General features: G+C 47.9%; 1 protein-coding gene across 5 annotated transcripts in view; it reads left to right on the forward strand.

Annotated features, from left to right (window-relative positions):
- The first annotated feature begins 2,338 nt into the window (after positions 1-2,338).
- Positions 2,339-21,549, forward strand: part of LOC127578297 (anoctamin-4-like) — a 113,346-nt gene continuing 94,135 nt past the window's right edge. The window contains exon 1 of one of the 5 annotated variants that reach the window (XM_052030160.1): positions 2,339-2,513. The gene's annotated coding sequence lies outside the window, so the exon portion shown is untranslated. Of the gene's footprint in view, positions 2,514-2,813; positions 2,900-8,375; positions 8,536-21,549 lie in introns of those variants that run through there. The other 4 variants (XM_052030158.1, XM_052030161.1, XM_052030162.1 and 1 more) reach the window with 4 other exon arrangements.

Raw genomic sequence — 21,549 nt, forward strand, 5'->3', positions numbered from 1 at the left:
CATTCCTTCTAATTTATGGAGCAACAAATTGGCTGTGCTGCTGATATTATCCGACCGGAATCACTTCTTTACAGGACTTTCTCACCACTGAATTTAGTTAAAATAGATGGGTCTTTGTCTACTGCTGGAGTTCTGAGGCTGACTCCTGGCCGTCAAAGTCGGGTTTATTCCCATCTGCACCAGTCCGTGTGTGCACAGGTGCAATGAAAAAACTTACCTGCAGCAGCATCACAGGCACACAGCATCAGATAAGCAGCATTCACAAGAAAAACATAAATTATACACAATTTTTGCAAGAAAGAACATCATTAGAACAAAAAAATACAAAGTCCATTTAGTGCAAAGTGATCAAAGTGGTCATACTGTTGCTATACTGAGGTGGTGCTTAGGGTTGTGCCGGTTGGTTCATGAACTGAATAGTTGAAGGGAAGTAGCTGTTCCTGAACCTGGTGGTGTGGGACTTCAGGCTTCTGTACCTCCTGCCCGATGGGAGCTGTGAGAAGATGGCACGGCCCGGATGTTGGGGATCTTTGATGATGGATGTTGCCTTCTTGAGGCAGCGCCTCCTGTAGATACTCCCGATGGTGGGGAGGGATGTGTGAGTGTGTGTGGGCGGTTGGGGAGCAGGTCGGGGAGTCCTCGTTACTGTGGATGGGCCTCAGAGGTGTCAGTTCCCAGTTGCCTTACTTGTAGAAAACCATGGCACAAAGCAGCAGAATGCAAAGCCAGTCAGACCACAGCAACCCGAACGGAGGCAGACAAACACTGTCCCAATTCTAGTACAGAAACAAAGAGAGGTTGGAACAATAATGAGATGAATGGGCAAAAGCAAGAAGTGTGATTTACAAAGCATGTGCTAAAAAATGGAAAGAGCAACTTCAAAACGTTAGTAATCAAAACCATTGACATGACCATTGGCACATCAAGGGAAGAGGCATGTATAACTAGAAGAATAAAGTTCCATTAGCCAAAAGTGCCTGAACGTTGTGATAATGCTGGGATAAGCGCAATGTATCACCCTCTGCAACAGGCAAAGGCAAGGCTTACCATTTATTTATTTATTTTCCATCAGCAGAGCAAGCAATTATTGCCCCTCCTTGTTTGCACCTGGGGGGGGGGGGGGGCGAGTTGCCTTCTTGAATCATTGGCTTCCTCCTGTTGAAGGCGCTCCCACAGAACTGTTTGGGAAGGGAGTTCCAGGATTCAGACCCAGTGATGACGAAGGAACGGCGAACTATTTACATGTCAGGACTTGGAAAGGAAACCTGCAGATGGAGGGATTCACCTGGGCCTGCTACCCTTCCTCTGTTTGGTGGAGAGGTCACGGGTTTGCTGGGTGGGCTGGTCTGGGCAAGTAACTTCAGTGCATTTTGTAGACGGTATGCACTGCAGCCACTGTGCCAGTGGTGGAGGCAGGGAATGTTTAGGGTGGTGAATGGGGTGTCAACATAGTGGATGGTTATGTCAAATGACCTGACTGCTGACTGATTCAATGAGTTGAGGAATGATTGTAAAAATGTCTGTGGTGTGACCATGGTTAAGCAAGCTCCTGGAACAATCTGGAGAAATGTTTTAAGGATTCTGGGCATTAGGGAGGCATGAATTTCAAACATATGACCCCTGGTTCTAGAATCCACAGCCAGCGGAAGCATCCTCCCTACATCCAGCCTTCAAACCTTGCAAGAATTTTGTAAGTTTGTAAGAGTTTAGAAGGACCGTTGCTGCCAGAGGAGGTGGTGGACTCAGATACAGTCACTGTGTTTAAGAGGCATTAGACAACTGGTCTTTTAATAGACAAGGTGTAGAAGGATAGTCCCAACGCAGGCAAATGGGATTAGTGTAGACGGGCAAGAGGTCAGCATTGACATGGTGGGCCAAAGGGCCTGTTTCTGTGCCGTATGAATCTATGGCAGTGGAGTAAAGTTTTGTCAGAAAGTGTACAATCCCTGCAGAGAAGCCTCAGGGGAGTTCATTTTGTGGCATTTATAAATATGTTAACTCAGTTTATCTTTTTGAACTGTGGAAGCGGTGTGGTATATGTAACAGTAGCCGTGCAAGCTGGATAGTACTTTACATTCATTGTCCCATTATGATTATATCATGTGACACTCAGACCTACAGTAGTGTTTATGGAAAGCTTCAGAGTCTGCAGTTACTTTGAATTCTATACCTCATGCACTCTCTGCACATTGTCCTGACAGACTTTGTTAAAGACCCATCAAACCACACACACACTTTATCTGCATCTTTGGTAGGGTTTAATTGTGTGAGCATTAAGTATCTGTTGACACCAGGTGCCCATTGACCTATTTATTGGACACAATTCTGCCCTTCCATTAACCCATTTCCACATGCTGCTCAGACACTTTGAGCATCCATTAAAACAGAGCATGGGTTGTGAGGAAAGTTCAAACCCAACTGGCCAAAGAATTAATCTTAATTTGTGAGGAAGGTTGTTGGTCCAATATTGCACAGAAGTTTTATGAGTGGAATGATGGTGCTTTTCTGCTGAGGTAAGGTGTGTGGTGGGTGAGTGTGGGCTCTGAAATGGACATCAGAAATCATTGCTCCATATCAGTAAAGGATAATTTGTTCCTTCAACCAGTGAATGTCACTGGAGTAATATTTATGGATTGTCTATAGCAGGCCTGCTTGAGAAGCAAGTCCACATGAAACAACTGATCCTTGACTAATTTAGGTATTTCTTTAAATGGGAGGAAACCCACAGACTGTACAGTAATTAAACCAGAGATTGAGACAATCACTAATTAATGCAGTGGGGAAATTAAGGGGTCTTTCTCTCCCTGGAGAGAAGAGACAATGAGGAACTCATTCCCACAGGGAGTGCTTGCAGGGGATCTGGATTAGCACAGGAGGGAACAATGGAATCGTTTCAATGGTAATGAAGAGGAGGGTTGAGTGAGGTACAAATCCTGGTGTGGATGAACTTGGTGGAATGACCCCTCTCTACACCATTGACTCAAGGAATTAAAACTTGGAAGTGAACACGAGGCTGTGGTTGGGTAGCTAAGTGTGCCTTTGCAGTGATGGTGGGGAGGAAGGTTACAGCAGAATGTTTAGGATGCTATAATGTGAGTGTGGGGACTAGGTAACTAATGCAATGGAGGACCCCAGTTTACCAACAGTGATGCCTGGGTTGGGAGAGATTTAACCCACACATGTACAATTCAAGCATCTGAACTACAAGGTGATTCTATTCCCAACATTCATTAGATGATTCTAAATGTTGGTTTGTGATCTTGTTGTTTGGAATTATCAACTGTCTTGGAACACAATCAGTGAAACCTTTTGTCTGTACAACATTAACCTTGCTGAGCAGTTTGGTTGACCTGTGCTGAGGTGAAGGGACCTCTGAGTTTACCTGTGACAAACCCAAATGACATGTAGCCCCTGTTTTCTGCTTGTCCTTCACTGTGCCCCAGTCCCGAGTGCCTGCTGTTTGGGATTCTGACTTGGGGTGTTCTGGACAGCTGAGGCAGAGTGTCGTAAAACCAGCTGGGGGGTGTGTCTACTTCTGTAACCTGACCTACTGGAAATCTGAAACATAATGGGGGAAGTGCTAGAAAAGCTCACCAGGTCAGGCAGCATCTGCAGAAAGAGAGAAACATTTAGTCTCGTTTAGTGTTATCCCAAAGCCAATAATTGGTCACTTTTTGTAGCTTTTACAATAGAGAGAATTCAATTGCTTTGTGTGATCTTACCGTGCACACTGACTGCTGTGCCTCCTTTAAAAGTGTGATTACTCTTCATTGACTGTGTAGTGCTGGAGGCCTGGAGAAGAAACTTTGCTGTTCTTGGTATCATGTTGTCTGTCTAACTTTTTGAAATAGTTGGTTATAGTTATTCATTAGGACTCTGCAACCCAGGCCCTGACTAAGATTGCCCTTGTTCCATAAAATTAGTACAGGCCAACTAGCCTCTACTGTGTCAACAACACTACAGTGCTGGCTGGTGTCCAGCTGAGTGACCAGTGGTGATGGTGAGGACATCTCATCAGCACCTCTGGCTGAAGGTAATTGTAAACCCATCTCCTGGGATCCCCCTGTGCTTCACTGTGTTTTCTGGGGATGGGATGTGATCTCTCAGTTGTAGGACCATGGTCCCTGGTCTGTAGCTCCCTTTCTGGATAAAGACTCACCTGAGGTAGTGGGCCAGGTGTCCCCAGACCCCTGGCTAGTGGCCTCTGAACCTGTATCCTTCACCCACCCACTGCCACCGACCCCCCCCCCCCCCCAGCCAAACAACAACTGCCTCCCAACCCCATATGAGTGGACCCTCCTCTCCACTGAGACACGCGTGCACCAGATGCCTGGAAGCCCATACCAAATTCAAACTGAAGACCTGCTTGGGAGCTGCTCCTGAGTAATTTCCATTGGTAGTTCACCAAGGAGAAGGACGTGGAGATTGGAAGGTGTCTGCTGATATTCCAGGTGATATCAAGATGAAGGAGGATGTGTTGAACTCCTGAAGAACGTTAAGATGGATAAGTCCCCAGGACCTGATGGGATCTATCCCAGGTTATTGAGAGGAGATTGCTGTGGCCATGATGGATCTTTGTATCTTCTTTAATTGCAGGTGAGGTCCCAGAGGACTAGAGAATAGCCAATGTTGTTCCTTTGTTTAAGAATGGCAATGGGGACAAACCAGGATATTGTAGTCTTGGTGAGCTTCACGGCGTTAGGGAAATATATTGGAGAAGGTTCTTGGACAGGATTTACTCACATCTGGGAAAAACATGGACTTATTAGGGATAGTCAGCATGGCTTTGGGTGGAGAGGTCATGTCTTACAAACTTGATCGGGTTTTTCTTTTGACAGATGATCAATGAGGGCAGGCAGTGGACATTGTATATGTGGACTCTTGTAAAGCTCTCAACCAAGGCCCCTCATGGTGGGCTGGTCCAGAAGATTAAGGCACATGGGGATCTACAAAGACTTTGTAGATTTGATTCAAAATTGGCTTGGCCACAGAAGACAGGGTAGTGGTTGGAGGGGTGTTCCTCTGACTGGAGGTCTGTGACCAGTGGTCTTCCACAAGGATCAGAGCTGGGACCTATAATGTGTAAACAGATGACTTGGATGAAAATGTACGTGGGCTGGTTACTAAGTTGGCTGACAACACAAAAGTTGGCAGAGTTGTGGATAGTGAGGAAGGTTATCAGAGGATTCTGCAGGATATAGATCAGGTGGAAACATGGGCAGAGAAATGGCAGATGGAGTTTAATCCAGATAAGTGAGGTGTTGCACTTTGGGAGGTCAAACACAGAGTATGTAGTAAATGGCACAGCCCTTAAGAACACTGATGTACAGAGGGATCTTGGAGTGCAAGTCCATAGCTCCCTGAAAGTGGCCATACAAGTGGATAAGATGTTAAAGCTGGTGTATGGCATACTTCATGTTGCAGCTGTATAACACTCCAGTCAGGCCATGTCTGAGTACAATGTGCAGTTCTGGTCACCACATTACAGGAAGGATGTGGATGCTTTTGAGAGGGCGCAGAAGAGGTTCGTCAGGATTGGAGTATTAACCATAAAGAGAGGTTGGAAAAACTGGGATTACTTCCCTGGAATGTCAGAGGCTGAGGGGAGACCTGATAGAAGTTTATAAAAATCATGAGAGGTATGGATAGGGTAGACGGTCGGCCTTTTTCCCAGGGTGGAAATGTCAAATACTAGGGGACGTGCACTTAAGATGAGGGGGGAAAGTTAAAGAAAGTGTGAGGTAGGCTTTTAACACATGGCTGATGCCTGGAATGTGCTCCCAGAGGAAGTGGTGAAAGCACATGCGATAGCAGTGTTTAAGAGGCATTTAGACGGGCACACGAACAGGAATTGAGGGATACGGACCATGTGTAGGCAGATGGGATTAGTTTGGATTGGCATCATGGTCAGCAGAGATGTTGTGGGCTGAAGGGCCTGTTCCTGTGCTGTACTGTTCTATGTTCTCAGTTGTGGTTGGTCAAACACTGGTGTGGCTCTGTTGTGTGATATGCCAGCAGGACATACTCTGAAATGGATTCAGATTCACAGCCCAAGCAGAGACAGGGATGGAGTCTGATAATGTGGTTTGAGAGAGACTCAATACATGAATATTCTGTGGCTCGCCAGGGGAAAAATGACCCTAGGTATGTCTGGTCTGGTTCAGCTGCAGCCTGCCCCAGGGACGGGGTGGGGTCAGTCACCCAGCACAAACAGGCCCTTTGGCCCACCACATTCATGCTGATCTTTGCCCATCTACATTTGTCTGCATTAGGACCATATCCTTTATGCCCTGCCTATTCAAGTGTCTGTCTACTGTATAGATGTCTCTTAACTGTAGTGATTGTGTCTGATTATTCCACCTCCCTCCCCCCCCACTGGCAGTGAGTCCTAAATATCAACCACTGTTTTTCCTCTAAAATAAACTTCCCCTTCAGATCCCCCTTTTTAAAACTCTTGCCCATCAGCTTAAGCCAATGTCCTGGTTTCTTATCCCTCTATGATGGGGCAGGCAGAAAGATTCTATCTACCCTACCTATGCCTTGCATTTCTATCAAGTCACCCTCAGCCTCCCTCACTCCAGGGAAAACAAACTCAGCCTATCCAATCTCTTCCCCAGATCCAAAGTCATCCAATCCTGGCAACATCCCGGTGAATCCCCTCTGTACTCTCTTCCAGCACAACCACATCCTTCCTGTAGTGTGGTGACCAGAACTGTGTGCACAACTCCTAGACACGAGATTCTGCAGATGCTGGAATCTGGAGGAACACACACAATGCTGGAGGAACTCAGCAGGTCAGGCAGCATCCATGGAGGGAAATAAACAGTCGACGTTTCAGGCCAAGACCCTTCATCAGGACTGGGGAAGGAGGAGGTCAGAAGCCAGAATGAGAAGGTGGGGGAGGAGCACATGCAGGCAGGGGAGGGGTGACCCCAACTCAGGGGAGAAGGTAGGTGGGTGGGGGAAGGGGAGAAGATGTAATAAGCTGGGAGGTGAGAGGTAGAAGAGGCCAAGGGCTGAAGGAATCCGGTAGGAGAGGGCAGTGGACCATGGAATAAAGGATTGGGGGGGGGGGGGGGGGGAGGAGATGGGCAGGTCATCAGGGTGGGGGAAGGGACCCACGGGAATAAGACAAGACAAAGGAGTTGGGGGGGGGGGTTGAAAAAGAAGCAGTGGGGTTTACCAGAAGTTAGAAATTGATGTTGATTGCCGTCAGGTTGGAGGGTCCCAAGGCGGAATATGATGTGTTGTTCCTCCAACCTGTGTCTGGCCTCAACATGGCAGTAGAGGAGGTCGTGGACAGATGTGTGGTAGTGGGATGTGGAATTGAACAGTGCAAGTGCAGCCTAACTGGTGTTTTTATAATGTTGCAACAACGTCCTGACTGTTGTATTCCACGCCCTGACCTATGGAGGCAAGCAGGCTGTACACTGCCTTCACCACCATATCCACCTGTGTTGCCACTTTCAGGGATCTATGGACTTGAACCTCAAGATCCCTCTGTTCCTCAGTGCCCTATCGTTTACTGTACATGTCCTACCTCTACTTCTCAAAATGCATCACCTCGACATCAATGAAAATTAAAAGTGCAGATGCTGGAAACTGAGCCAACCAGGCAGCATCTGTGGAAGGAGAAAGGGTCAGCCTCTGGGTCTGTGGTCCTTGCTCAGCTGGGAATGAAGATGCAAGTTAGTTTTTAGTGGGAAGGAATGGGTAGAAACAAAGGAATGTCTGTGATAGGCCCAGTTCGAATGGCTTAATGACAGTAGTTATCAGCACCTGGTGTGTGCAGTGCGTTAGTGGTGGGGTCGGTGTCTGGGGTGCCACCTCCCTGCGCCTGAGAGATGAGCTCACGGGTGACTCTCCCTCAAGTTCTCCCCACATCTGCTTCGGGGGTCCCAACGACCACATTGTCACCATAAACGTTCCAAGAACTGGTCGGGGGTTTAACCAGGGTTTGTGCAGAACCACTCTTGTCACCACTCGCGTCCCACGGTCGATCCGATGTCCAGACGGTTTCGCATTTCCGCCCTCTCTGACTGGACTTTAATGTTGCTTTAAGTTTAGTCTACTTTTTAAAATAAAAATCACCTTTTCTTCGAGAATCCATCGCACTTTGCAACGAACTGTTTAAATGCATCTATAATGCACCTCTGTAAAATGGTCTTTAAATTATTGACTGAAGATAAAACTTTTAAGCATAGTTTTTTAAAATATATTTTTAAGACGGCTTAATGCAAATAAGAATCCCCCACCTCCAATTAAAACCTCCCCCCATCCCCAATACGTCCATCTCATTGCATACTGCGGACAAGACTTCGGCCAGCCCCGCCGTCGCTCGGGCGCTCTGATGTACAGCTGAGGAACTGGCTGCAGGACAATCAATTCGCAGTGCAAAAACACGTTGTCCTCATCCCAGCCGCCTTGCAAGGAGCATCGAGACTTGTGGCGACACGGAGACCCGACTGCAGTGCAGCGCAATGCAGCGGGCTCCGCTCACACTCCGAATCCGGCTGCATTACTGAGCAGTGGCGTGTGAGGCTCTCTCTCTCTGATTCTTTAGTAGATAATGAATTGATAACCGGCGTTGTTTGTGCATTAATACTAACAATGTATACCGAGCTCAAAACTGTGCTGCTTATTTTATAATTCCGATTTTACTGTCTCGGGTTCCGAATTCGGACCCGGTTTCTGAATTTTTGTGTTCATCGGCAAGCCTAGAATTTATTGCTGAGTGTTTGGGTTGTGTAAAAGATTCAGGTAATTGTACCAGTTTCATTTACAGCATTTGAGTCGATTAGTTTGCAATTGATAATTGGTTAATGAGTCTGGATTTGCAGTCTGCTGTTTTAGAGGACTGTCGTTCCTGGCACGAAGGTTGAAGTATTGAAGAGAGCTGATTGGTGAGGCAGAGGGGGGTTTTCTGCTGGTTGGCAAGTTTGGTACTGGGACGGACCCTGTTTTTGTGGTGGGGTTAGAGGGGTGGGGAATGAAACTAGCGAACGCATGGAGGCAGGATGCTGGAACTTTGGGCTGTAAAGCAGTTGATTGTTGGTCATTTGTAGACCCTTCAACTTGGAGACCGGTTGACAAATTCTGGCAAAGGGGTTGGAGTTTGGACGCTGTCTGGTCACAGAGTGGGACAGGCTTTGGGGGCTGCAAGGCCCTTTCCTGTCTCTGTGGATGAAATGTGACCTTATAAATTTGATGAGCTTTGTCTGTAATGCTTTAGTTTATTTAATGCTAAACAAGGTAGCTGGTCAATACAACCAACAATAAGAGGACACCTGCCAATCAAAGTACCGCACTGGGTTACTGATGCAGCATAATTTGTAAAGGCTCCTTTAGTTCTGACACTGAGCTGTCTGGACGGAGGTCGCTTCACCACTTGAGCTGTACTCGACTGTGAGGTCGATCAGTCAGAGAGTTGTACAGCACAGAAACAGGCCCTTCAGCCCAACTCATCCATGCTGAACAAGTTGCCCATTTGAGCTGGTCCCATTTGCTGGGCATTTGGCCCATATCCCTCTAAACCTTTCCTATCCATGGACCTGTTCAAGTGTGAGTCCTGTTTTGGGCAAGTGTGGGAGTCTTGTCTAGCACTGACCACAAAGGCGTGCTGGCTGGTCACTGTGGCTTGCCATTTCTTGAAGATCCGTATCCGTGACCCACGGAGGCTGGGGAGCCCAGCTTGTGCTGGTTAAACTGAGGCCTGTGGGAAATGTAACCACCTTATTGGTCTGGGTAATGGAAATGTGGCCCATGTGTTTCAGTCAAAGCCTCAGTCAACAAAAGATGGGTGTTAGTTTGGTGTCTATCATCAGCGACACTCGCCTCCCTCCACTAGAATAATGTTTACAGCACGAGACAACTCTTTGCCCCTTCACCACCAAAATGGAGATCCCTCCTATTCCTCTTCTGAGTACTTGTAACCTTGTTCCCAGTTCCTGGGTCTCGGTCCACGGTTTTCCTGGTTCTGCTTCTTCAAGTACGTTTACCAATGAGGGGTTCTGCCTCCTTCAGACCCTGAGCATCCTGTTTCATTCACATCCTCATTAGTCCTTCCTCCAACAGGCCTTTCAGTTTTACCCAGTTAGAGACTGTTAAACCTCCACTCGGCCTCTTCTGCTCCAAAGGCCATCCGGACAATCTCTCCTCTCAACTATGACTCTGACAACATCATTGTAAATCCTCCCCGCACCTTGACCATTATCACATCCTCCCTGAGCTTTATGCAATTATTTCGCCCAGGGTGCTGCCTTTCCAGCAATTAACTGTTAAAAGTTTAACTCTATCTTTGCTTCTCTGATATTAACTTCAAAGGTTCTTTCCTCAGCTGTTTGGCAATGTGCCAGACAGAATTGTATCAAGGAATGAATCCATTGTTAATTGCCAACTTCATTTACATTCTCCCCTGGATCCTCTGTACATTCAACACACCAATGGGATGCAGTACCCAGCCTGCACAGTAGCACAGGTAATGTGCATTGTGCTAACTTGGATGTGATCAAACTGCCCAGGAATGGTTTGGGCTTCTTGTGCAGGGTCAATTTCTCAATGGTTGAGGTCTGCTTTGCTACGGAGGAGGGTAGAGGCACACAGCAAGGAAATGAGCCCTTTGTCCCACTTTGAAACATCAGACAACCACTTACAACTAATCCCATCCCCACCAACGCTTGCCAGATTCTACCACTACTAGGGGGCAATTTATAATGGCCAATTAACCTACCAATTTGCACATCTTTGGGATGTGGGAGGAAAACGGAGCACCCGTGGGAAACCCACATGGTCACGGAGAGCGTGCAAACTCCACACAGTGCTAGAGGTCGGGATTGAACCCGGGTCTCTGGAACTGTGAGGCAGTGGCTGTGCCACTGTGCCATCCAATCCAAGCTGGTCCCAGTCAGTGCAGAGCAGCACTCGGAGCTGGCTGTAGATTGGTGCCACCGTCCCTGTGGCTCTCTCTGGGACAAGAATTGGGTCAGTTCTATTTTTTCCAGTTCTGCCTGACTCGGTAGTGGGAACAAGTGGAAGAAAGGTAATGAGCTCAGTTTATTGTGCAAATCACGTTTTCTTGCTCATGAGACCTCGGGTGTGTGTGAGGGAATTTTGTAGAGGTGGGTCTCATTCTGAGGCCCCCTTTGTAAACTGAGGTCTGTCTCATCGTGCTCCATCTCTCTACCACAGCGTTTCTGGCTTCTCATCAAATTGCAGATGGAATATTTGGGATCTGGCCTCTGTGTGATTGCAAACACGAGGGATGAGAGAGTTAGACCAAGCAATTAGCAAACGTGCTAATCACAATCTGTCTGTCAATGTTTATCAAGTAGATGTTCAGCACTAACGATGTCTCTGTTCATCCAGCTGTGAGGTGTTAAATATAGAGGATAAATGATAGTTCCTGAAGAGCTGAGCTGTAGCTCGGTAAAGTGACATGAATCCAAGACAACACTAACTTTTTCCTTACTCTGGAAACAGCATGTAACATGTGAAAGTGTCTTGGGTCTTGACAATGGAGCAGTTGACTTAAATCTTTCTTATCGTGGGATGAGATAAAGGGTGGCGCTTTCTCTAAGTCCTGAGAGTGACCTGCCTCTCATTTCAGCATGAAGCTTGTTGCTTCAAACTTCGCAATCAGAGGAGTAGGTTCCCTCACATGTACCCTATCCAATCCCTCCGTCACTTTTGATGTCTCCATTAGATCAGACTTTGTAGAATACCAGACTGGAGGAATCCACTTGGCCCATCTTTCTGTGCTGCCACTTTACTGGAGAATCCAATCATTCCCACATTCTGCTCGTTGACCTCATCCCTACTTTCTGCTCCTCCCAAATTGCTCCTCCAATTCCCCTTCTGAAGCCAATGTTGAACCTGTCTCCATCACTCTATCAGACTCTGCATTACAAACCCAAGTCCCTTGTGTTTATGGGAGGCACCAGAGACGGCAGATGTTGGAATCTGGAGCAACAAGCAATCTGCTGGAGGAACTCAGTGGGTCGAGCAGTGTCTGTCGTGGGGGGGGTGGGTGGTGGGACTGGAGAAGAGGGTGGGGGAAGAATTGTCGATGTTTCAGGTTGAAACCCTACATCAGGACTAGGAGAGGGGAGATGGCCAGTATAAATCGCCACTGTTAGTCCTGATACAGGGTTTCAACCCGAAACGTTGACAATTCCTTTCCCCCTTTCCCCCCCCCCCCCCCCCACAGATGCTGCTCAACCCGCTGAGTTCCTCCAGCAGATTATTTGTTGCTCTCTTGTGTTTAAAATTGTTGCCTTTTGCCAACTTTAAAATGAATGTAGACCTTGCTGCCTTGAGGTTCCAGAGACCCGGGTTCAATCCTGACCTCTGGTGCTGTCTGTGTGGAGTTTGCCACGTTCTCCCTGTGGGTGGGTTTCCCCGGGTGCTCCGGTTTTCCTCCACATCCCAAAGACATGCAGATTGGTGGGTTAATTTGGCTGCTGTAAATGATCCCTAGTGTGTGGGGGAGGGGTAAAATCTTGGGGGGGGGGAGTTTGATCGGAGAATAATTACTTGGAAAATCAGTGGGAGAATGGGATTACTGTGTGAGCTGGCATAAACCTGATGGGCTGAATGGCCTCCTATTTCATAAAGAATATGAAAATAGAATTAAACTTCAGGCACAAGGCACTGCCTTTTGTTTAGTGCTTTAGATTTCCTCTGTGAGTAGAACGCTCGTTTCTGGGTCAGATTCACTGCAGTTTCCCTGACTGGAATAAACCGTGGAGCAACACAATACGCTGAAGGATCTCAGCGGGTCAGGCAGCATCCGTGGCGGGTTGAGATCCTTCATCTGGACTGAAAGGTGGAGGGGGGATAGTCGATACAAAGAGGTGGGGGGGGAAGGGGTGGGCAAGAGCTGGCAGGTGATAGGTGGATCCAGGTGAGGGGGGGGTGATTGGCAGAGGGGAGGGTGGGAATAGTGACAGGGCTGGGAGGTAACCCAGGGCTGAAGCTGATGGAGTCCTGATAGGAGAGGAATGTGGAGCATGGAACCAGGTAAAGGAGGTGGGGAGGGCAGATGTGAATGGGGGGGGGGAACCAGTGGAAGGAATGTGTGGGGGATGGGTGGCTGGAGGGGGGGGGATGGGTGTGGGGGGGGGGAACTGGGTAGATCAGGAGGAGAGAAAAGGAACAGGGAGCAGGTTACCAGAAGTTGGAGAATTCAGTGTTCATGCTGTTGGGTTGTAGACCACCCCGGGGGCAGTAGAACAGTGCAGCATGGGAACAGGCCCTTCAGCCACAGAATACAAGGTGCTTCCCTGTGGGACTGTAATTCACTTCCATTGAAGAAAGCAGAACAGGTTTCGGATAGAGGTGCAAAACACCGACAATGGAACGTTAGTGCCAGCAACAGATGGAATTCTACCAACCCCCAGCCCGCTGCGGATGAAAACACTCCTCCCCTCCATTGCTAATTCTCAAACAGCGCAAAGCTAACTTGCTCAATCTGCTATAATATTTGAATGTTGTCCCTGTCTTCGAGTCCAGCAAGGTGGGCACTGTAGACACACCTCCCTTCCCACAGGCAACCTCCTTAAACAATCCTGGGTCATGTGTGAGCCTTCGCATGGCTCATGTTGATCGATCTGCTGCTGATGTATTGGGGTGAGGGTGGGAGGGGCTCTGGACATATTGTGGGGGGGCTTCCTTTGGAGCAGAGGTGGCTGGGAGGTGATGTATTATTGAGGGGCTTGGAAAGTAAACAGGATGGATCTAATTGTCTGAGATCTGAGGTGGGAGGATCAGAGGGGTGGGAGGGACAAAGGGAATGTGTTCACCCAGAGGCTGGTGGGGTCTGGAACACTCTGCCTGAGCGGAGGGGAGCAGGAGCCTGCCCCACGTCCACAGCACCTGCCAGTGCTGGGGGTAGGCTGGGCAGCTCTCTTGTTACCTGCACAGATGTGATGAGCTGAATGGTGTCCTTCTGCATCATGAAACTTTCCACACCACTGAGGCCACACGGGTGTCTTTGAGGACTTCCTGTCCTCACTCTGGCTTTACTGCCTGGATGTGAGCTCTAGATCCTGACTGAAGGGATGGAACAGAGCTGCAGAAAATATTCACAGGGACTACTGGACTGGAGGGCTTGAGTTGCAAGGAGAGACTGGATCGGCTGGGATGGTTTTCCCTGGAGCGTAGGAGGCTGAGGGGTGACCTTACTGAGGTTTTATCAAATCACGAGGGGCATAGATAAGGTGGATCTTTTCCCCAGGGTAGGGAGTCTAAATCTAGAGGGATTAAGGTCAGAGGGGAAAGATTTAAAGGGGATCAGAGGGACAATTTTTTCTCACACGGTGGTTGGTATATAGAGTGAGCTGCCAGAGGAAGTGGTTGAGGCAGGTACAATTACAAAGACACTTGAACAGGTTCATGGCTAGGAATGGTTTGGAGGGATTTGGGCCAAATGTGGGCAAATGGGATTAGCACAGGTTTGGCAACTTGGTCAGCATGGATGAGTTGGGCTGAAGGGCCTGTTTCCGTGCTGTATGACTCTATGGTAGGAGGGAGATTGTACAGTGGGGGTTGAGACAGGAATGGACAGGTTGCCTAGTCAATCAAATGTAGGGAGGGGCATCTGTCAGTCCCTGGATGAGACTCCCCCTCTGCTGAGTCCACCTTACAGTTGTCCAGGTATGGTCCAGCAGAGTGCAATGGGCTGAGGGGTCACCTACTGTGCCTGCAAGGTACTGAGAGCATCAGCATTCTCCCTCTGATCACTGACGGAGATTACCTGGTCACTGTCCCTGTATACAGGCTGGCTCCTGCTTGTTCCAGTATAGTCACAGCTACAACGAGGGCTGAATTCTCCTGAGGCTGAGCCGTGCTATATAAATGCCTTCAAGTCAGCCTTTTGCCTTGCTGACAGTCTCCTGCCTCGGTTACTGACCATGGATACTTAATAATGCAAGGCTGTTGTTTATTTTTAGGAGCCATGTACTGGTTACAAACTGTCTCCTGCTGTGCACTTGTTCATTAAAGCTTGAACACTTCACTGCACCAATTAGTTCTCACTTCTTTCGCCTGAGATCAGACCTTTGCTCAAATTTTCTTTAAATATATCTTTAGTGGCTCATTGCCCTCCGTTGGTTCAGTGTCTGTTTCCTGCCCTTTAATCTCATCTCAGTAAGTTTAAATACTGTAAATTCTCAAAGGGTCAGTTTGCATCTGTATGGGGGGAGAGAGAGTTAATGTTCTATCCAGGTGTGATGGGGATTAACCCCTCAGTGTGCCCCCGTCTAACATCATATTGTTTGACCTGTGTCTACACCATCATTTTCCTGCCCTCCTCTGCGTATGTTCTACGTCATTTCTGTGTGTGTTAGGGAGTTGAATGAGTGTTTAACTGCATTGTGAGAAACGGTATTGCACCATGAGTTCAAGGCAGAGTCCTCACCGTCTCCCTTATTCTGTGCAGTCTTCTGTAGCCTGGTGCTTAAACAAGTTATTATTGGACTTTTGATGAAACTGTAGAATGATGCCATCACCATTGTGACAATACAAGACCGAAATGTTTGAAATATCATCACTGCACCTTTGCAGAGTTTTGTCAATTGCACCATTTCCTCATTGATAGAGAGGGAAAGACAGAAGCTGTGTATACAAATGTGCTGGCGTGTGCCATCTATCTGCCTGTCCACATAGTTGCCCAAAATGTTTTCCAGCTAATCATTTACTTCCAAATTCAGTTTTTGTTCTTTAGTTAGACAGGGAACAACCCACAGCTGTGTACAGCAAGACCTGGACAACATTCAGACATGGGCTGAGAAGTGGCAGGTGATATTTATACCATAAAAGTGCCAGGCAGTGACTATCTCCAATGAGAAATCCATCTAGCATTGACGTTCAATGGTATTGTCATCAACAAATCTACATCATCAACATCCTGGGGATCAGCGTTCACCAGGAACTCAACTGGACCAGTCACGTAAATACCATGGCTGCAAGAGCAGGTCAGAGACTGGGTACCTTGCAGCAAGTGGCTCAATGTCTGACTCCATCTGCAAGGCACAAGTCCTGGGTGAGTGCAGACCAACAACTCTAAAGCAGCTCAACACCATCCAGGACGAAGCAGCCTGCTCAGTCAGTTCCCATCCATCACCCTAGACGTTCACTCCCTCCTCCACAGGTGCACAGTGGCTGCAGTAGGTACCCCAGTTACTAACCCAGGCTATTCTGATAACACCTCCCCACCAAGAAGGACAAGCAGCAGGTGCAGGGGAATGCTGCCACCACCTGCAGGTTCCGCCCCAGTCACACACCATCCTAACTTGGAAATGTATTGCTATACTTTTGTTGTCACCGTGTCTAAATCCTGGAACTCCCTTCCCCAACAGCAGTGTGGGAGCAGCTTTACTGGAAGAACTACAGTGGTGCAAGAAAACTGCTTGTCACCACCTTCTCAAGGGCAATTAGGAATGGGCAATAAATGCTGGGCTTGCCAACAATGCATGGATCGAGAAAAATGAATAACCAAGAAAGTTCTTGTATCTTCACCTCTGGTCTCTCGTCTCACCACTCCCCTTCTCTTTATACCGGCCATCTCTCCTCTCCACTCTTGGTTCTGATGCAGGGTTTCAACCCAAAAACATCAACATTTCAACAATTCCTTCCCCTGCCCCACAGATGCTGCTCGACCTGCTGAGTTTCTCCAGCATGTTGTATGTTACTCCAGATTCCAGCATCTGTAGACCCTTGTGTCTTCACTGTGACCAAGGAAGTTGATGTTTCCTTTGGGTTACATGCACCACCGCCCAGTGGAAAGAAGGAGATAGATAGACTTGCATTTGTAAAGCCCTCTAATGTGAGCAGCACAGTGCTGCACTTCACCGTATCGACTGAACATGTGGTTCGAAACGGGAAATAAGCTGAATGCTGGAGTCATACAGCTTGGAAACAGGCCCTTTGGCCCAACTGGTCTATGCCAACCAAGATGCCCATCTAAGTTAGTTTCATTTGGCCCATATCCCTCAAGTTTTCCTATCCATGTACCTGTCCAAGTGTTTTTATTGTACCTGCCAATACTTTGACAGCTCATTCCATATACAAACACCCTCTGCATGAAGATGTTGCCCCTCAGGTCCCTTTGAAATCTCTCTTCCCCCTTCCCCCCCCCCCCCCCCCCCCCACCTTAACCTATACCCTCTAGTTTTTGATTCCCCACCTCTGGGGGGGGGGGGGGGGGAGTGGAAGAAACTGTATGTGCGTTCACCCTATCTATGCCCCTCATGATTTTATACACTTCTGAGTAAGAACCTGAAAATGTAGATGGGAGTAACCACCAAGTTAATTTGTTTTAATTGTCTACTCCTGTGGTAAAAGAATCTTTTTTTAAAATTCTCAAGTTACTATAGAAACCCAGTAAAGCCAACATGTAAAAGTTAGGTGTGTGATTGTTGAACCCAACTCTGGAGATGCAGTGGTGCTGGACGAGTGAGAATATAATGAACCCAGTGGCTGTCTACCCTTAAAGAAAAAGTACTAGTGATGTTGTAAATCTAAAATAAAAGCATGAAGTATTGGAATGCTCAACGGGTCAGGCAGCATCTGTGGAGAGAGAAATATCTGTGGGAGAGAACATTGAGTCAATGACTTGGTAAATTGGTCTATTATTGTCACTTATCTCCTCTTGTCTCCCATGTGCCCACCAGGTCCCCATTGTTTCTTGTGTAGGTGGTGGAGCAACAATTTCCAGCAGCCAATTAATCTACCAGCACATCCTGTGACTACAGAGCTCTGTAGACTGGAACTTTTTTGCTAATTCCAATTTTCTTTTAAATCTGGAAGTTCTCAAGCTTGATGTCCATTGGAACATTTCCATCAGTGTGTCTTGAGATCTATGATGAGGGTAATACATCCATGTCACCTTTCCCAACCCCATATATTTTACGTCCACAGAAGCTCTTTTATAAGAGTCGTAACTAATATAGGAAACCTGGAGGCTGGTTTGTGCACAGCAAGCTCCCACAGACAGTAATACAGCAACCTCTCTGCTCTTGTATTCAATAGTTGTTATAGTATACTTCTACAAAGCACTGGTAGGCCACAGCTTGGAGCATTGTGAGCGGTTCTGGTCACCACACTAGAAGATGGACGTGACTGCACTGGAGAGGGTGTGGAGGAGGTTCACCAGGATGTTGCCTGGGCTGGAGCGTTTCACTTATGCGGAGAGATTGCATCGGCTGGGTCTGGTTCACTTGGTGCCAATGGTGGATCTGACAGAGGTGTACAAAATTATGAGGGGCACGGATGGGGGAGATGGTGATTTTTTTTTCCCCATACCAGAGGGCATAGGTTTGGAGCAAGGGGTAAAAGGTTTAGAGGCAATTCTTGGAGGAGTTGTTTTTTTGCCCAGAGGGTGGTTAAATCTGGAACACCCTGCCTGTGGGGATGGTGGAAGTGAGTTCTCTCATAACATTTAAGAAGTATCTACTAATACCAGAGGGCATAAATTTGAGAGGGGAAAGATTTAAAGGAGACCTGAGGGGCAACCTCTTCACCCAGGAATTTGGAACGAGCAGCCAGTGGAAGTGGTTGAAGTGAGTACAATAACAACATTTAAGACACTTGGACAGGTATGGCGGATAGGAAAGGTTTAGAGGGATATGGGCCAAACGCAGGCAAATGGACTAGCTCAGGTGGGCACCTTGGTCAGCATGGATGAGTTGGGCCGAAGGGCCTGTTTCTATGCTGTGTTACTCTGACTCTTCTGACTCAATCACTTGAATTGGCAAGGCATAGAAGGTGCTGGTAAGTGAGAGTGGTATAGGTGTGTTTTTGGTCAGCATGGACGAGATGGGTTGAAAGGCCTGCTTCTTTGATGTGTGGCTCTGTGGTCAGGCCTGTTTTATGATGGTGGTTGTGGGATAAATATTGACTGGCCAGGATGCCCATGGAGGTTCCCTGGTGCTGGTCTTCACAGAGCTGTGGGAGCTCCTGTGCCCACCTGTGAGGTCAGACAGGACCTCTTTAACATCATCTCAAGGCAGCAGCACTGTGCCGAGCCAAAGGCTTTCCAGCATGTTTAGTTATGGGGGGGTGTCAGTCACTGCTTCCCTGGTGTGTGTCCATGGTGACGGGCCACACTGAGTTGTGGCTGGTTGACTGCATTACTGAGAGGAATATGAACACTGCTGATCGTCCAGTGTGCAGAGCTGAGACGGGACGGGACGTGACTGGTAGTGTTGGTCTCTGACATTCTCTCCTCAGGCTAGTCCGGTGTCCCCAGCCTACCTCCTCTGAGACTCCTGCCCCCTCCCCTCTGAGTGAGTTAATTCTGTGGTGTTTGGTGCTGGTCACGTGACTGCTGAATTTGCTGGCCGCTCTGTTTGCATCTTCCTGAGCTGGCCTTTTGCTGCATTGTCTCAAATGCTGCTTAAACCTGGCTGGAGCAGAGAAGTCTAACCATCCAGTGTGCCGAGTGTTCGATTGTTCACGGCCTCACTGGTAGGTGCTTTATAACGTCAACCAGGAGCTGTGAATGCATGGGCTTCTGTCGCTGATTTCCACGGTTCACTGACCTTGAATGTTTTGTCCTTGTTGGGGAATTTGTGTATAAGAGCATTAGAATTTCAAATTGACCTAAAGTGCTTTAAACGAGCTGTAATGTGCAGGGGGATCAGAATGTATTTTGCAATGATCCTCTTGTCCTTGGTGAAGGGGAGACCAGTGTGGGACTCCACACACTGGCATCTTTGTAGACTCTGAGCTGATGTCCTGTCCCCTGGAGTGGGTGTGAGTTTATTTAATGTGCTGTGGGTGAAGGACACTGTGTGGGGGGGGGGGGGGGGGGAGGTGAATGTTGTAAGATGCTCATCCAGCTGTCATGTCTACTTGTTGGGCCAGCGATGACGTACTCCACACAGCTACTAGCTGAGCTGTGGACCGTGCTAAACACTTGCGTAGTGTCCAAATGCTGAAGGAAGCAACCCTCTGCTCTGAGTTTGGACCTTGTTGATCTGGTGAGGTGGTAAAGACTTGTCTTAAAGCTGTGTGTTCCTTGAACATCCCTCCAAGGTGGGTGAGCTTGTGTTCAGGAGGAAGGGTTTTGTAACAGCTCAAAGGCAGAAATGGGATCAGCCTGGGCTTCAGTTCTCTTCTCTTGTGAACATTCCTGGTTCCAGACCAGAGCCCTCTATCCTATTGACAGCAAGCTGGTGAAATGTTGAAGCCTCTCACTGTTTTAGCAGCACTATACCAAAATCTCTTGTACAGAAAATATCATACAGGATAACTGTTTTTATATTGGAACATTATCAGCTGGTATGGTGACTACTCTGCTTTTTTAACTGCTGCTGTACATTGGTTGGGGAAATTTAAACTGTGTACTTGAATTAATTTGATTTTCTTGCAGGCTATAACATCCCAGCACCAAGGTTTGCTCTCTTTGTCCCATTGCCAAGTTTGGGGAACTCAGGCTGATGTTCCCACTGGAACACCTTTCTGTTTATTTATTACCTCTTTATAACTACTGTCAGAAGGAGGGAATAAGTTTGTCACAGCCTTGTAAGTGTTTTTTTTTTCTGTGGGGATATATTAACCAATTATATAGTTCAATTGTCTTTGGTCACTGAATCAAATGTTTGTATTTTTAATGTGTGCACTTAAACTCTGTAGAGACAGGTGCTCACTGCTGGCATAGAGCAGAGCGAATTGTAATGAGAGTCGGTGATCTTCAGCAAGATTCTGCTGTGGCGGGGCTGGCTAGGTGGACTGGATGAAAACTGCCACTTGTGTTTGAAAGAGTTGTGAATGAACATTCCTACGTGGAAAATTTTAAGTGAACTTGAGTTAGCAGCACACTGAGCAAAGCTGTTTGCAAAGGGGAAACTTCCCCCTTCTCACCTTAAATGCATGCCCTCTGGTATTAGGCATTTGGATCCTGGGAAAAAGACACTGGCTGTCTACTCTATCCATGCCCCTCATAATTTTATATGGATTCATAAGGATGAACTTGTTCTCCTGGTGCAGTCACTGTTCTGGCCCCTTTGTCTGCAGGAAGTATGGTGGGGTTACACTTGTGCTCAGGATCCATTCCCTGGAACAAGACCACCAGTAGGATCAGTACTGAAAGAAGCGCAGAGTAAATGGAGAGATGCTGTGCTGGAAACGAAGCGCAAGTCCTGCCTCCCCCCACCACTATGCAGGACCCTGGTTAAGGGCTCACACCCTCTTTCCCCCCCCCCCGACTGGCACTCCTGCTGTGAGGTGGCTAACCGGATCTCACCACCATGTGGCTCAGTGTGGGGTGAAGCAGGGAGGCTGCAGGGGCTGATGGGGCAGACAGCACTGGGACATGGGCTCAGGGCTGCTCCCTGGTGTCACGGTGCGGGTGGATGTTGCCGGGATCGGGCAGGACCTGCTCCATGTTGAGAGACTGAAGATGAGAGGTTTCTTCACTCTGGAATCCCTGGTGCCAGGGAGGTGGGTGCTCCATCCCTGAGCATGTTCAAGGTGGGGATGAACAGACTCTTGGTGCTAAAGTGGTGAGGAATAAGACGGGAAAACAAACAGTCCTGATGGGCAGAGAGG

The sequence above is a fragment of the Pristis pectinata genome, chromosome 15 (genome assembly GCF_009764475.1).
Source record: "Pristis pectinata isolate sPriPec2 chromosome 15, sPriPec2.1.pri, whole genome shotgun sequence".
Lineage (NCBI taxonomy): Eukaryota > Metazoa > Chordata > Chondrichthyes > Rhinopristiformes > Pristidae > Pristis > Pristis pectinata.